The sequence below is a fragment of the Podarcis filfolensis genome, assembly GCF_964270895.1.
Source record: "Podarcis filfolensis genome assembly, chromosome: 2".
NCBI classification, from domain to species: domain Eukaryota; kingdom Metazoa; phylum Chordata; class Lepidosauria; order Squamata; family Lacertidae; genus Podarcis; species Podarcis filfolensis.
The window spans coordinates 39,480,086-39,496,892 of record NC_139605.1 but is presented as its reverse complement, the minus strand read 5'-3'; the positions used below and the strand labels follow the sequence as shown (position 1 = coordinate 39,496,892).

Below are 16,807 nucleotides of genomic sequence, written 5' to 3'. Positions count from 1 at the left end.
TCTTACCCATGAGGAGAACTTGGGTATCTCCAGTTGAAAGGATCAAATAACAGTTGGAGTGAAAGACTTCTTCCAGGGACCTTAGAGACCCCCTGCCTCTCAGATTAGACATTACTGGGCTAGATGAGCAAAGTGTCTGGCCTGCTAGAAAGCAGCTTCCTATGTTTCCTGTGTAGGTGTGAATTGATGATTGGTAGCACTGTTTGATCTGACTGCATCTGCTAGAGGCCTAACCTCATGTATAGCTTTAATACAGCCCATCAGCGCCCAGCAGGTTCTAATTTAGAACCTCATTTTCATATAAGCTGCACTGTAAAATAATAGTCAGTTTCTCATATTGAAAACTATAAAAAACTAAATCTGTGATCTCCCAATGTTTATGCTTTACAGCAATCTGTAGAAGGGAGCGACCTCTGTGGCATCAAGTGTTTCTGTGCAGAAAGCAAAATAGGGCAAAACTGTCAGTGCTACCCAGAAGGGAGAGTTTGCATGCTGGGGATGCTGGATCCCAGGCTGCAATGGTGAAATGGAAGATCCTGGTTACCGAAGGCATTTGTTAAGAGTTTCTCCAAATGAAATAAACAAGGCCTTACCTTTGGCATCTGCTTTCATTGTGCCTTTGCATGCTATGGGTGCCATATCTCACCCGTAATGGGGTTGTGGTATGATCTCTGAAAGGAAGGATTTTCTGTACCCGAGTAACCGGTCTGAATGCTTCTACCGAACACTGCTACAGTTCAGTCATTTGGTTTTTGTTGCCTGTTTGTAGCTTTCATAGCCCCAGCCCTGTCCTACAGCCTCTAGGGCAGTGGAGGGTATGGCTATACTGAAGCCACACCATGTCAAAGTACATAAGCCAGTCTGGGAACAGCCAGCTGGAAAGATTAGGTTGATGGTTCATTATTTCCCCTTAAATAAAATATTTAGAAAAATGCATGAAAGATGGGTTTCTGTTTTGGAGAATCATCCTGACCAGGGATAGGCAACCTAAGGCCCGTGGGTCTTCTCAATCTGGCCCATGGACGGTCCGGGAATCAGCGTGTTTTTACATGAGTAGAATGTGTCCTTTAATTTAAAATGCATCTCGGGGTTATTTCTGGGGCATAGGAATTTGTTCATGTCCCCCCAAATAGTCCAGCCCCCCACATGGTCTGAGGGACGGTGGACCGGCCCACGGCTGAAAAAGGTTCCTGACCCCTGCCCTACACCATGTATGAGATGGCCCTCCTTGCTCCCAACCAGGGGTGGGTTGGGCTGACTGTGGGTGCTGGCACATGCTGATGACTTCACGCACAGGCATCATGTGCTTACCAGCTAGCCCAGTAACTGGCTGGGGGTGAGGGGTGTGCCCATTTAAATCCCACACAGAGAATGCACAGTAGGGGGAAGAGTGTGATAGAGGAGAGGAAAAGAGAGGAGGAGAGAGTGGGGGGTAGCAATATTGTGTATTCAGACTATTTCTCGAATATAGGCCATCCAGGGAGATAACCAGAAGGGCAATAAATACAATCTTAACCACTTAGGTGTTTTGGTATTGCTTTTTTGTTTTCCAGATAGGAGTGCAGGTTAAGTACAGATTAAGGTGGTTTTGATGTGCCCCTCCCCAGGGAGCATACGTTAAAGAGCTAAAACATCCTATACTTTTAAATGTGACTTTGTAGGCTTGCTAAATTACTTGACTGACCCTTGGGCTGTGTTCAAATGTAGTGGTTTGGAGAAAATGGCATCACAGGTGTAATGGGGAGGACTAGTGAACCATGTGGCCATCCTCCATCACACCTGGGTTTCCTATCCATGATTACAGTATTATGAGAATTAAGTTTCAGTGAGCTTTGTGCTTATGTGTTCTCCCATTCTCTGGTGCGACTGTGAGGAGGAGATGGGAATTTTCTTACGCTTTCTTGACAGTTTAGTTATTGCACAAATCCTAAACTGTGGTTTATTTTATCTATGGTTAGTTGAAATAAGTCAGCCTCATAAACTGTGGTTTGAAGTTGGCTTGTTTCATCAAACCATAGTTATATTTAACCACAGTTTGTCTGGTTGCCGGTGACACAAGCAGCAGTTAGTTGTAAAAAAATTGAAGCAAAAGCTTCCAGGCCCTAGAGAAGGGGGGTAGTGCAGGAGTCCGGGGTTTGCTGAGGCTTGTTATGATTTAGCATTACATTGGAATTTAATGTTGAAGTTCAGATTACTGAGTAACCTATAATTCTAGTCATACAGTTACAGTGCGATAGGTTGGGAAGATTAATGGGCAGGAGAAAATAATAATCAAACAATTAGAAGGGGTAGCCTGAAGCTATTCTGCATAAAATGGCTTCAAAGGCAGCTCTTCACACAAGATGAATTCTTTAAACTTTAAAAAGGAAGGAGCAGCCAAGAGACGGAAGAATCCCAAAAGGTGCCAAGATACCAGAAGTGAAACCTGCTATTTCAATATTGAGGCCTGCTGGTGAAATGTCTGTCAGGAAAGGCGGGGGGGGGGGGGGGAGGAAGAGAGCCTGCGGGGGCCTGCCTAGACTAGTCTGCTGGGAAGATGCTCTTATCCAGGAGCATGCTCTAGTCTAGGGTATAAAAGTTGGACAGCAGGTTGGAGCAGTCAGGACTCTGATCTGGGCAACAGAGTCTGTAATATGCACAAAGGAAAGTCCCATCAAGGCCCTTTCTGACATGGAGGAGATGCCAAGTCTGCTGCTGGGAAATTATTCCCACCTGCCGTTCCTTCAGAGAGCAGATTGTGGCACCTGGGGGATGGGGGGAAGAGAGGAGGCGAGGATTCTCTTGAGCTAGATTTTCTGCCTTACCAAGGTTTTCTTACCTTGGTTTTCTTCGAAAGATTTCTTACACAGTCTTTCACGTTTGTTCGATCTTGACAGTTGGATAAGTTTTGGCACAGGCAGGGTTCCAGTTCAATTTGGTGTTCAGGTTCACGTCTGACCTGTTAAATCTGAAGCTCTCTTTCACCCACATTGGCTAAAATGCAGGATCTAAAAAGAAGTCATAATCTTTCCTTTCCTTTTCACATAAGTTGGTGAAATTTGCAGGAAAATGGAGCCTTTCTAGGGTGGGTTAAGCCTGCCAAATTTCAGGGAGATCCAGCCAGTGTTTTCTGTGTTTGCTTGCTGGGAACCTTTAAAGAGTTTTTTCTTAAAAATGGAAAAGTCTCTAACTTCTATATTTTCTGCCAGAACTGGATTCAATTTGTTGTCATAGCTGCCCCTTCTGAGGGAATGATGTGTGCCAAATTTCAGAAAAATAGGCACAGTGGTTCTCCTACAAGGGCTGACTGTTTTGAGGTGGGGCTATAGAAATTGCATTCCCTTCCCTAATTTTGGTGCTGGACAATCAGGGGGACATATGAGAGAGGTTTCCCTTGGTAAAAAAAAAATCTTGCCAGAGTTCAGACAAATAAAGGTTATTGTGCAGCTAGGTGATTTTACCTCCTTTTTTTTTTTAGAAACTGAAAAAATCACCTCACAATTCGAGGTACACTCAGAGCCAATACATATGCCTGGTATATACCACAGTTTGACACAAATACCCAATAAAAAAGTAAATGTGGTTTAAAAAAACCAAAAGTTGTCTCTTTAAACTAGAACATTGCAGGCCAAGCACGATGAGACTTTTTTAAAAAAATGTAATGTATGCAGAACATAAAAAGCAGAATAACCTGCAGTTAAGCAGGAACTGAGGCTGATTTATAGCCAGGTTGAATTTTAATTTTAGATGAATTATTTTAAAAAGCAAATTATGGTTGTATTAATATTTATAAAATCATTTTAGAGCTATTGATGACAGTGGTTGTTTATAATCGGGTTTTTTGCTTTGTTTCCTTCTTGCCTTGCTGTCTTTGGGGTTTAAAGGTCTTCACAAAGACCAATCATGGAAAAAAGAAATATTAGTCACCATGTACTAGATGCAACCAGTTAGCAATCCGATTGGAACTGCACTTGCCTGCAAATAATTCCGCATGCCTGTTGCTAAGTGAATTGCTCAAGCAAAACACTTCCTGTGTCTTTCCAAGCACAGTTGCCTACTAATGCCAGTAGTGTCTTTTTGTAACATTTTCTAAAAACCCAAACAAGATGCTCTGTTTCTTTAGCCTTAACTTCTCTCCCCCCTAAACTATGTTAATCTTGGCTAGGCTTCTAAACTATGCACACGTATTAGCCTGTTTTCCAAGCTGAGGAATGTAGGGTCTGGCCTCATCTCTAAAAGGAGGCTTGTGGAGGAAAATCAGATTCTAAGTGATATTATGCCTCGCATTTTCAGCGACCAATTCATTATCTGTCAGGCAATAACTAGTGCTATACATACAGAGTGGGGAACGTAAGCAGAACTGTGGTTAACTGGACCAAAGGTCATCCAGTCCATCGTTGTGCTTCAAACAGCGGCCATTCAGATGTGTCTGAGTGTTTGCTAACGTAGCATCAAGGCAACAGCACTCTTCTGTTGCTTGTCCTCAGCAGCTAGAATCCCAGGCATAACAGTTGCCGTGGTTGATAACCATTAAAAGACTTACTTTTCATGAATAGCCATGTGACTGCGTGTGTATATATATCTATATTTGTGTAGGCTCTGTGGGTATTAAAAGGTGCAGTTGCAGATTGGTCTTTTTCTGTGACCTACAAGTGCTACATGTTTCTTGGACATGTTTTGACACGGCCACTTTCCTGATGGTCCCGTTAGCACTTAGCGGCCACCTTTTTGGCCTGCTGCTGCAAAACCATTATTTGTGAGGTTTAGTTTCTAAAAGGTAGCTTTTCAGTGTCTTTGACAGAACCCCTGGGGTCCCCATGACTTCTGGCATGTTGGTTACTGACAGGTTAGTTTGTTCCGTTTCTTTTTTAGAATATTTGTTTATTGAGGTTTTCAATTAAGTACTGACAAAATGGATAATGTAAGAAAGCAATAGCACCAACGTGCACGTAAATGGAAACATAAATTAACATGAACATTTTTGTTTGATCACTTATTTGCCATAGCATAGTGGTGGGGCATCCTGGAAAGCTGCTGTTAAGTGTAGGCAATACTGAACTGTATGGACCAGTGGCCTGACTGTATAAAGCAGCCTCCTGCATTTGTTGAATATTTCTGTCTCTGTGTGCTCACTTTAGTTTCTTTGTTTTGATTTATTAGTTGCTGGTGGGTTGTTTTTTTTAAATGATGTTTGGTAAATTAGTTATTTTTAAGTCTATTTAATACATTTTATAGATTTTGGTGTGGGTTTTGTTTTTTAATAATGTATATGCTACTTCTGTAAGCCGCTTTGAATCCCCGCACCCACCCTGGGCAGGATAGAAGTTTTAAAAATATTTGAAATCAATCATAAATAAAATGTAAGGGTCAAGAAGTTTTAAAGCATTTTAAAATGTGGTTCCCACGTGTCAGAATTCTTTTTTCTGCCAAGAAACATGACAGTATGCAAGATGATACACTACATTTAAACATTGTTTATGGGCAGGCCAACTCAGTGGGTATCTTTTGCATTTAGTAGGCTTTTGAGATCGAGATCAAGAGCAATTTGCCTCTCAATGAGGCTAATGTTCTTTCTGTGGAGTTTTCTGATCACTGGGCATTGTGTTTAACTTTTATTATCTGGGCAGCCAGGTGCATGAACGTTATCAAATCACTTCTCTGCTCAAGACTGAATGTTTTATAAGTGATGTTCAAATGATTAAAGGGAATCAGAAAAATTAGAACCATCCAAATGTCTAATTTGGACAAAGCTGGCACTGTTAGTTGGCACCAGCTGAAGAACTGGCCTAGTATGTATTCATCAGTCCTCCCAAGCCTCCAAGTGTTTGCAAGGTAAATAACTTTCAAAAACTGGCTGCTTGCACAGTGTATCAAGTGGCCTTGCGCTCTCTCTCTCTCTCTCTCTCTCACACACACACACACACATTTTGGAAGACATGGGTTCCTTGTATATTTCACAGGACTGCCAGCAACTTAAAGGAATGTAGCAGGTTCTGTGGAAGATTCCCCAAAACTGATTCCAACAGACCTCTAAAAGCTCTTGGGACATAGGGTCAGTGCCTGAGAATTCTAGTCTGTATCAGATGTAGCACAGTGGAACAATTAGAAGGGTGTTCTTTTGTTGGTTTTAGATATTGTAGTGAGTTGTAGAGGAGAAAATAGTCTATTAGATCTCATAGAACAGGAGTTGCCAATATGATGCCCTCCAGAAGTTGCGGACTACAACTGCCAGCAGCCACAGCTTACATGTCCAGTAGAATGGGATGATGGGTGGCTGTAGGCCAGTGTTTCCCGACCTTTGGTCTCCAGCTGTTTTGGGGCTACAATTCACATCATCCCTTACCATAGTTAAATGCTAAGCACGTGTTTTAGCATTATGTTCGAATCAGGCTACTGTTAGCATCTCTTGCTGGATAAAATTAAGATTTTTAACTTCCAAACCTTTTAAAATATGGCCAACTGGGTTAAAACACCATGGAGTTTTGTTATTATATATCCAATTCTGATTTCCAGCATACCTTCTGAAAGGGGGAGAATACTGATGTAGGAAAGAGAGGTTTACAGTAACTAAGTCACTTTTGGAGGGGGGGAAACCTGCTCTAGCTATTAGTCAAGGGAAATGGGGCAGCTTTGAGTCCTTCTTGCTAAGTACCTCATGAATCGAGGACAGGGTTACACTTTGGTTACAAACCCCCCAGTGTGGTGCTATGTGTTGAGCTTGTCAATTTTTCCATATGCTGAAAAAAGAGAGGTGGAGGTGGAACAACTCTCATGTCTTGCATTGTGCTTTCGGTAAGAGGAATTGTCATGGTGGTAGGACTTAGACTCCTATCACACCTCTAAATACAGATTATCCAGTTCCCACCAAAGGCTTGTTGCCTGTTGTGACACGGTTACCCCACAAGACGTTTGTCAAGGCCAGACCTTTGCTACATGTAGGGAGTTTGTAGGAAATGATCTAGCTGTGTGTTAAAAACCTGGAAAAAGAGAAACCAGCTGTCTGATTTTAAGCATGGTTTGGCACACAAGATGTTTTTGCAAAGCCTGTTATGAATTCCCCCCGCCCTGTGTGATGAAGCCGTAACTATTAGATGCTGCTTGATTAGATGCAACCAAGTTTCTCTGATGCTGCTGCTGCTATGATAATGATGATGGTGATGATGATTTCAATTTCTTGCCCACCATTCCAACAAGAGGTTCCAGAACGGGTTACCACAATTTAAAAATACAATATTGAAGACTGTTAAAGCAAATGACAAACAAAAGTTGCCAGTTAAACGACAGCTGTTAGTCAGAAAAGTAAGACTAAGTTCTGGCACTGTAGCATGTCCTAAGACTATTTGCTATGTATGCCTGTGTTTCTTTCAAACACATTTTCATTCTTTAGCATCTGTACAGAAGTGTGCAGAGTTTGCTTGTGCTTACGGAGATGCCAGGATCTTCTGCAACCCCCACTTTGATTAGATTTCTCTCTCCCACCATATCATGTAGAAAGTTGATCATATGCTATCACATGATTTGTTTGCTTCGGTCCCTGTTTGGTCTATAGTTTGCAGGACAATAATACAGCTGGGATGGCAGAGATATTAAGCAACCATACAATTGCTCTTGTCTTTACCAAACTATTCTGTTTTGTGGGTGGGAATATAGCCTGATCTTCAGGGAAATAAATCATGATGGTTTTGTCCTCCTATAAGTGCTTCCAATGGAGATAACTTTGTGGTTACTGAAGGCAGCTTAAAGAGGATCCAGTTGGGTTCTGATGCTCTGGTTCAATCACATCTTGTCCAGAATCTGAATGCACAGGTGTAGTGATCCTCTTTGTTAAAGGCTTAAGCTTCATCTTCAGAGTGTCCTCCAGGAAACAGAGTCCTCTTTGTAGATAAAGGAACTTTAAGCTTCATGTCTTTTATCAGCCTTGCTAAAGACTAGCTGTGCTCTCCAGCTAGGAAGGCAGATGAGAAAGATGTTTTGCGGAGGAGGCTGGGGTCCCAGGAAGAAAAGAAAGAAGAGACTATAAATACACTATGTCCTGGGAGAGGTGCGTCTGAAAAGAGAAATCCTCAGAGCTCAAATAACTAGATTTGTAGGAGGAAGAATTAATCAGTATGAATACAGGGCTGTATCTAATGTGAGCTTATAGAAACAGAGGAACTGCCAGAGCCTAATATCGGGTCTCTAAGGGTGGCCAGTCTCTAGCACTTCACGTGCAGATACTTTGGAGGAGTTAAGCCATATTTTGTTTCCTTTAGGCACTTCAAATGTGTGCTTTTGGCAAATAGCCAGAAAAATGCAGAGACATTGGAAATGTTCTATTTAAATACTGTGCTGGTGGTATTTTTAAAAACCACATGTATACACTGTCCCTTATAGGGTTCCCTTGTGTGCCTCAATTGCCTTTTTGGGGTAAGCTGTTGTCTTCTCGTGCCAGCTGCATGAAAAAGAAGGTGCAGGTCAGACCAGCCCTATGTGGTAGCCCAATTATGTTGTTGTGTCCAGTACTTATTGGGAAGGAGGCTCAGAATGTCCCCACCCAAGCCAAAACTATGATACACATGGTGAGGGGCTTGGGTGCAACCTGAGCACAGTGCAAAATGAAAGAGGATACAGCGGAGTCCCATTTTCCCTTAGGAGGGGCACTACCAGAATTGGAAACAACAACTTTCCAAGAGAAATTGCTCAGGGAGTGGTGCTTCCAAGCAGAAAGCAGCCCATGAAGTTCCTCATGCGCCACTTTTCATCTGGCTCTGGGAGGTTCAGAGATGGGTGCGACCTGTAGGCTGCCCATTTGGCCATGCCTGTATTGGTACAGAAATAAATATGGGGATTGGGGTGTGTGTGTGTGTGGTATTCAACAAGCAAGAAAGTGGAAGAATAGCCACTGGGGGTGGTTTGGGATATAGGGATATCCGTATTTCCAGCAACCACATCAGGGAAAAGTAGCCAAAGAGAAGAGTAGCTTACTGTTTCTAAATTTAGAGATGGGGAAGTGGGGATGAAGATGCTGCATTTGAATGAAATAGATTTTTCTTACTAAGTTTTTATTAGGAATGTCAAATTCGTACATCACTGGGGACTGGAGCCTGTGTGGCAGCAACAGGAGTTGGTGAAGGGGCTACTCAAGACTAGAGATGGGAAGGCCTGGGCGGGGGGACAGAAAAATTAGGGGGAAACCCGCTCCCCCCCTTTCCCCTGAAAGTCGGTTTTTTCCAGAAAAATTGAAAAAACCAGTTTGATATACAGTAGTTTGAATATTCCACACACAGCCCCCCTCATTTTTTTCGGGAAAAATGGCTTTGGAAAAAAAACAGGAAAAAACTTGGGTCCCCCCCTCCCAATTTTTCCAGTTTTTCCCCAGGCCTTCCCATCTCCACTCAAGACATTCTTGAGTCTCTGCTCAAACCTGCTACATTGGTGCATTTATTTATTTATTTTTATAAGAAAAATGCTTTTGAAATAGAGGCAGACATGGTATGCTTTGCAAGGTTTCCTGGCAAGTGAATAATGACTTCTTAACTGTTCACATAACTTGCTATCCCTGCCCCAAGATGTCTTTGTTACCATTAGGTTTTCCACCACTTTTAAAGAGTAGTAGAAAAGCTCCTTGCCTATATTCATTTTCTGTCCCTTGGATTTTGTAGTGATGCAGCTCAGCTGACAAACCCACAAACTTACAACTAAACAAGATGATTTAAAACCAGTCCTGTGATAACAATTGCTGAAGTCTCCCACTACCAAAAACAAAAAACAAATAACCCTCTCTGCCTGGATGAGATAATGCTGATATTGTTGTTGTTTTTTAATCAGAGCATAAAATTAGTATGAACTGGCATCTTAGAGCCATACATATGATTTACATACTTCTTATATAAGATTTTTATGCTGATTTTTCATGGCTATCTGGGCAAAGGTCACAAGCAACACAAAGAATATCTTCTAGTCTGAAATGCGTTACTTGTAAATGTTTAAGCAGGATAGAATTTAGATTCCATTTTTAATTGAGTTAATATCAACCCCCCCCCCCAAGTGTAGGATGTGTGTGCGAAATCCAAAAGCGTTCAGGGGTGGGGTGGGCTTACCTCTAAACACCAGAGGTTCAAGCTTTTCCTTTTTCCTTTTTCGAACAAGTAAGTAGGCTTTGTCACTGTTTTAAGGAAAGGATTGACTACTTTAGTGGCACTCCCTTTGAAATTTGGGACAAATGTCTCATGGGAATGATCCCATGTCACAATGTAGTGTTGTATTCCCATAAATGTTCTTGCATGTGGCGGGGGGAGATGGCTGCTCCCATTGGCCAAGTCACTCTAGAAAAACTACACTAGTACTTCAGGGGAAAAAACCTATATTTCCCAGCATACCTGGCATAGCAGTGTTCGGCCCTAACAGTGTTGGATTTGGAGGAGGGAGTAAAGGATTGGGCAAGAAAAGAGGGACAGAAGCTTGTGTTTTGATCTGTTACTGCTTTGGTTATGTTACTCTATAGCAGAGGCAAGCAACATGGTGCCCTCCAAAATCATAGAAACATTGAATTGTAGAGTTCGAAGGGCCCTGAGGGCAATCTGCTCCAATATTTGCAGTGCTGTTGGACTTCAGTTCCCATCAGCATGGTCAGTAGCAAGGGATGATGGCAACTGTAGTTCAATATCAGAATGATGCAACATATGATATCCCTTTTTTATAGAATGTGCTTAGTGACCGTATAAGAATAATAAATCTCCATGGGGCTATTGTTTCTGTTTGTTAGTATGCTTTATATTTTGTAAAGTTGTAAAGTTTGTAAAGTGTTGTGAAGTGTATATGTTGTAAAGTGTAAACCATCTTGTGATCTTTGGGTGAAGGGCAGTATACAAATTTAATCAATAAAATATAAAAATAATTAAAATACAGTGGAACCTCGGGTTGTGTACGTGATCCGTGCGGGAGGCATGTTCGCAACCCGCAGCGTTTTACTGCTTATGTGCATGCGCGAGCGCCGAAACCCAGAAGTAATCCATTCTGGTACTTCTGGGTTTGGCGCGTCCGTAACCTGAAAACGCACAACCCGCAGCGTATGACTGTAAAATAAAAGATGTGTTACACGACTTTTATGTTTATACTCAGCGGTGATGTTCTCAGTATGCACATGGTGTTCCAGATTGGCTGGGACCATACTCTGTAGCATATTTGGCATAATTTTGCCCTGCTTTTTAGAGACATGGACAAATCCCCAGCAAAGATAAGGAGAACTATCTATATTCTCACATCAACTGGGACAGCATCTTGGACATCCTGGGGGGGGGGGAGAGGGGGAATGAAATGCATGCTAATTATGCTACTAGTTCCTGCTGCTAGTTCCTGGCACTAATTAAGGCTTCATCAGACCTTTCATCCTCCATCTATGAAAATTAATAGAAGAAAATACAATGATACTTATTGTTTCATAAGTACCTAAAAATATCCCAAGGCAGTATCCAAAATGGTCCTACAGTGCCACATGTAAGGTATAATGAAACGCTACGGAAAAATAGTCTTAAAAGAAGCGCTGGAGATCCTTAAAACCCTCTACAGCAGAGCCATCTATGCAGATGCTTTTTCCATCAGTATGCATCATGTATGTAATTTTCCTTTCCAGTACAGCTGTCGTGTTTAACATATGCTTGTAAAAGTACTTGCCCCTTTCCTCTCTGAATTTTTTCCTTCTCTGGCTTGGCTTGTATATAGATATGTTGCTTCAGGCAACGCACTGCTCCCTCGCCCCTTCACAGAGTCTTTGTAGCACCCAATACGACAGAACCGAAAATTGCTTATATTGCTTATGTAAAATACTCGTATTATTCCCCCAGTGCTCTTACCTTCCTCTTGTGTCCTCATTCTTTCTTCCAAGTCAGCTTTCAAAGCTTTCCGCATCCCCTCCCTCTCCCATTTTACTTCCTTCCCTCTGCGTGTTTTCTTGCTTAGACTTCTCCTGGCTTATCTCGCCCCTGTGGATTCCTGTTTTGTTCATACTCCCCACCAGAGCACTGAAGTGCTCTCAGCTTCTAAAGCTGAAGATAAGGGTTCTTTTCCAGGCCATAGGAATATAAATGTAAGAGAGGCACATGGGGAGGGGGAGGTGGTGGTGGCAGTGGTGGCAGCTCCACAGGCTACAGAGGCAGGGAAGCTGGAAGCTACCGTAGGACTATGTCCAAAGTATCCTGCCCTAGATGGGCTGTTTCCTTTGACTTCAGAATTCTTTCACCAAGTGGCCACAGAGTTGTGCTTGCAAAATGGCCAGTGGTTAAGTTGTGGGATGCTGCTAACTTCACAGTATCACTTGCCGTTTGTTGGATAATGGAAATGTTCGCTGTAGCCTTAAGCTTAAAAGATTTCCTGCTTCAAGGACATATGCCTCTTCTTTAGGCAGTTGGAGCTGCAACCCTACATAGACACACTAGGCCAGGGGTCTGCAACCTTTAAGACAAAAAGAGCCACTTGGACCCATTTCCGAAGGAAAAAAAACTGGGAGCCGCAAAACTCGTCATTATAAAAATAACTTTTTTGTCACTTTTTAAAAATTATTTCTTTGTTTGACCCCTCAGAATTACTCCTCCTCATAGAAATAAACATTAAATTAACAAGTTACCTTTTTGTGTGTGTGTGTTCTTCACTCCCCTTCAAAACAGTGACCAGCGTACATGCCCCCTTTCAATGCAGTGACCAGCGTACATGCCCCTTACAATGTAGCGGGCGGGCGGGAAGGTGACGTCGGGACGGTGTGTGACGTCACAGCCCCATGCGACGTCACAGCCTGTACAGCGCCCGCCACAGTGGGGAGTGTCGGGGCGCACAATGCGCCTCCTCCCCTCGCTAGTATCCGCCCCGGAGCCGCAGCAAAGGTGTAAAAGAGCCACATGCGGCTCCGGAGCCGCAGGTTGCAGACCCCTGCACTAGGCAGTAAGTCCCATTGAAGTCATTGAGGTGACATGTTTAAGATGACGCTCTAAATGCACTGTTTCAACTGGGGCTCAAGCTTTAGTCAGAGACTGTGAATTAAGGGCGCACTTGTGTATTTTCTGAGGCTGTTTCGGTCTTGGTTAGGTCCATTATAACATGGAACAAAAATCAGTACTGAATCTACTTTTCTTTCAACCAGTGCTTTTTATGGGGTACTGAAGGGTATGCAGTACCTGCACCTCTTTTTTGTTGTTGTGGTACTTACTGTAACAACTTTATGGTGAGTATCAGCATCTGTTTTTCTAGCGGGGAGGGGACTGCTTTCAACACTGGGTGGTAACTTTTGTTTGCACAACTGTTGATTGTTCTACACTTTCTACAAGAAGCTTCTGCAAAAACCTGGGATTTTATTAAAATTTATCAATGAAGACGCTTAGAAACAGCAGGTGCTTAGAAATCCTTTCATCTGTTGACAAACTTTGTTTCAGTGCATGCAACCCCTATAATTCCCATTGAGTCAGTCTACATGCTCACCCATATTGTTGAATGGGGCAGTTGTCAGATGACTACAGTCTCCACAGCCTTACTTTTTATGCAAGTGAGCCTTGGAGAAAAAGGTTGGACTCTTCTTATGTTCTCAGTTGCAATGTGATACATGGAACCTGAATGATACCATGGAGATGTGCTCTTTGCATTTGGTAGACAAATGAAAATTGATGGGGGCAATTCTGAACAGGCATTGGAATGAGATGCAAATTAATGAGCAGCAAAACGGAAGACAGGAGAATGTGAAGAAAGAAACATGTATAGGATCAGGTGCCCAAGAAGCAGTTTTCTAGACTCCACATATAGTTTAGAGCCATAAAGCAGATAGAATGATTTTGTGAGGGACTCTAGAGCAATTCAGGAATCCCCTCAATGGCAGAGGAAGCCAAAACTGTGCTGGGAAGTAAGTAGACCGAACAAAGCAGTTGCAGTATGACAGGATACTCTGTGTCTGTGTCCCAACTGTGTAATTGAGGTTAGTGGGTCAAAAAAGCTTTTGCAAACCAGAGCACGTTGTAACTACCAGTGTGCAGTAATTCCTTCTGCAAAAAACAAATAAACACCCAGCTCCACGGAGGCAGAGTCCACTGCAGGACTTTTAAGGAGCAAACATCCCACAGCACCTACAGAAGTTACCAGTCTACTGCTTCTTCCTTAAGTGGCCCTCTCCTCACAGTTGTAGGAATAGTTAGCTTCTGAAGATCTTGAACCCGTAATGAACAGGAATGGTATTTTGAGAGGAGAACCTGCTAGCTTAAGTTCTTTTTCATGAAAGATACATAATTTGAACCTTTTAACTGTTACTTCTTTTTATCTGTTTGTCCCATAATGCTCAGTATGGAATGCCCATGGAAGCTTATTGATGCATCATAATTTTGTACATGATGCATCTTTCCCTTTATTTGTTAACACTCATTCCCACTAGATGGCATCATATCCTCCGCTTTCCCAAAAAATCCCATGAAGCTTTGGGAGTTTGGACTATTTCTACAGCGCTGCTCCAAAGAAACCACTCATGTTTGGAACAGTGCCAAATTACATTAACCTGTCCTTGGGTTGGTGCGAGGATGAAGAATCATCATTAATTTGCAACGTTCTGGATCCGTGGAGGGCAATTTCCAATGCTATGAAACCTGTTTAATGATGGCAGAATGGAAAGAAACAAAAGTGGCCCTAATTGATTCAAAATATAGGCCCCAAAGCTCTAAAGGTGCTGCTGTCATTGTTGTTGTTTATAGAGCATCTGAGATATAATAGTCAATTAAAAGTGGAAATTAAAACCGCTTGTCTATGCAGCTCACAATCCAAACAAACAATTTAATCATGACCCCGAGTACCATTTTGTGACTGAGGTGCAAAACCCTGCTTCAGTTTAGATTTGTCTGGCCAATAAAACCTCACGAGCCCTTTGTTTAGCTTGGGATTCTTAGGGAGCAATCCAAACCCAAGATTTGTCAGGATCAGCTGGGTTATTGGCTACTGTTAACAGAGTACACAGCTTCTGGCCATGATGACTATATTCTCTCTCTCTTCTTGGGGGCATACTAGTTCCAGGAGGCTGTAGGGTGGAGGTGGGGCGTGTTCTTGTGTTTGGGTCTTGCTTGAGAGTTTCCCACAGGTGGCTTGGGTGGCTGCTGTGAGAATAGGATGCCACTGGCCTGATCGAAAGGCTTTTCTTACCCTTGTTTATAATGGACAAATGTCTGTCTGAGTCTCAGCTTAGCTGAGGCTGTGCTGACTGAAGTCCTTCATCCCAGCTCAGCAGAAGATGTGCTGGTACAAGTCCTCCATCTGGATAGCTCTGCTCTGGAGTTCATAACGGGTGGTTTATAAGGCCCTGCCATGCATTGAAAAAGACACAAAGGGGGTCATACAGCCATGCTTCCCCAAACAATGCCCATATGTTCCGGGTACATTTAAAGAGTTATTTGTGTGAGAAGGTACCCTGGTCACATTAGGGCCCCTCTGCGCATGGAAGAGCACCCAGCACATGCATTGGTATGTGTGGAGAACTCCTTCCCACATTCTTTGAACATGTCTATTTCAGTGTGTGTGTTGCTTTACCAGGCAGTAGCATCAAGGGATGAGATTAGCCAGTGTGGTACCCTCCCCAGCTTTTGCTGCTCATTAATTTGCACCTTGTTACTATAACTGGCCTTGCTTGCCTGTCAGATTCTGGCCTTGCTTGCCTCTCAGAGACACAAGTAATGAAGTCCTTATGGGAACCGGTGTTGAATGATCTGCGGATTGTACCTGCACTTAGGTGTTTATTGTCGTTTCAAGCAAGCATGGGTTTCAGTCTATTTTGACAGGCACAAACCAAGTTTGAACGGGGGTGCATTTTCTTCTCTAGCGTTTAGTGTATTGTGGGAAAGGGCATTTCCTGTTTCCGCCATCAAGAACAATGTTTAGCCCGCAAGTAATGAGAGTAAATTGTGCTCACCCAAGGAAGAGAGAGTCTTGAAGCAGATGGTATCATGCTGCAAAACAACCTGCCACTGAAACATAAACAGACAGCAATGACATATGGATATAGGGGATAAACCCCTCAAACAGGCTGTAAAGCCTTGGCTGAAACAAGTTAGTCTCATAACAGAAAACTGAAGAGCCTGCCTTCTTATTGTGCGCTGGATCTCACTGGATCCCTTTGAGGCGATAAACTGAGCTCAAAGTTGTTTTTCCTTTGAGCAGAGGCATGCTGTGCTCCAAGTTTGTTTGTTTTTACATTTATTTTAAAATATAATGATAAACTTTCAGAACAAATGACAGATATTAATTGGTGCAGCAGTGGTACCTGCATAGGACTACTGTCTGCTTAATGAGAGAGCCCCAACAGAAAGAGCTTCTCTTCATCATTTCAAAGATGGGAATATAGCTCTGAAGTCTAATTACCTCTGTATATGAAAGAGCTGACTGCATCTTTCTTCTTATCAGTAGGATATATCCTGTTTTTCACCTAGAATTATTCAGTCTTGTTGACTAAAGGGTATGGACAGGGTTGAGATCATTTTGGTGCCGGGTGATGCATTTTCATTTTCACATGATTACCCTCTCAACCACATGAGGACCACGGTTGCATTAAGCCCAACCACATGGGTACAATTATTTCTTTATTATGGATTGTAGTCCATGCTAGCCCTACCCATTGATGTTAATAGACATGACTAACTTAGCTTCATTAATTGAAAAGGGTTTGCTCTGAGTAAAACTTGGCTGGATATAACCCTGTTTATATAGTGTTTCTAAAGTAGCATGCCCACCAAAGCAGTTTATGATTATCTTTTTTTCCTCTACACCCAGATAAATTGAATGATTCCAAGGATTGTTGCCAGTTCTTATGGAGATCTCCAGATATAGTATTAAAGTTGCA

At 42.5% G+C, this 16,807-nt stretch overlaps 1 protein-coding gene across 6 annotated transcripts in view; it reads left to right on the top strand.

Moving 5' to 3' along the window:
* PLXNA1 (plexin A1) overlaps nucleotides 1-16,807 on the top strand; it is a 300,883-nt gene that overhangs the window by 167,399 nt on the left and 116,677 nt on the right. The window lies entirely within an intron of this gene.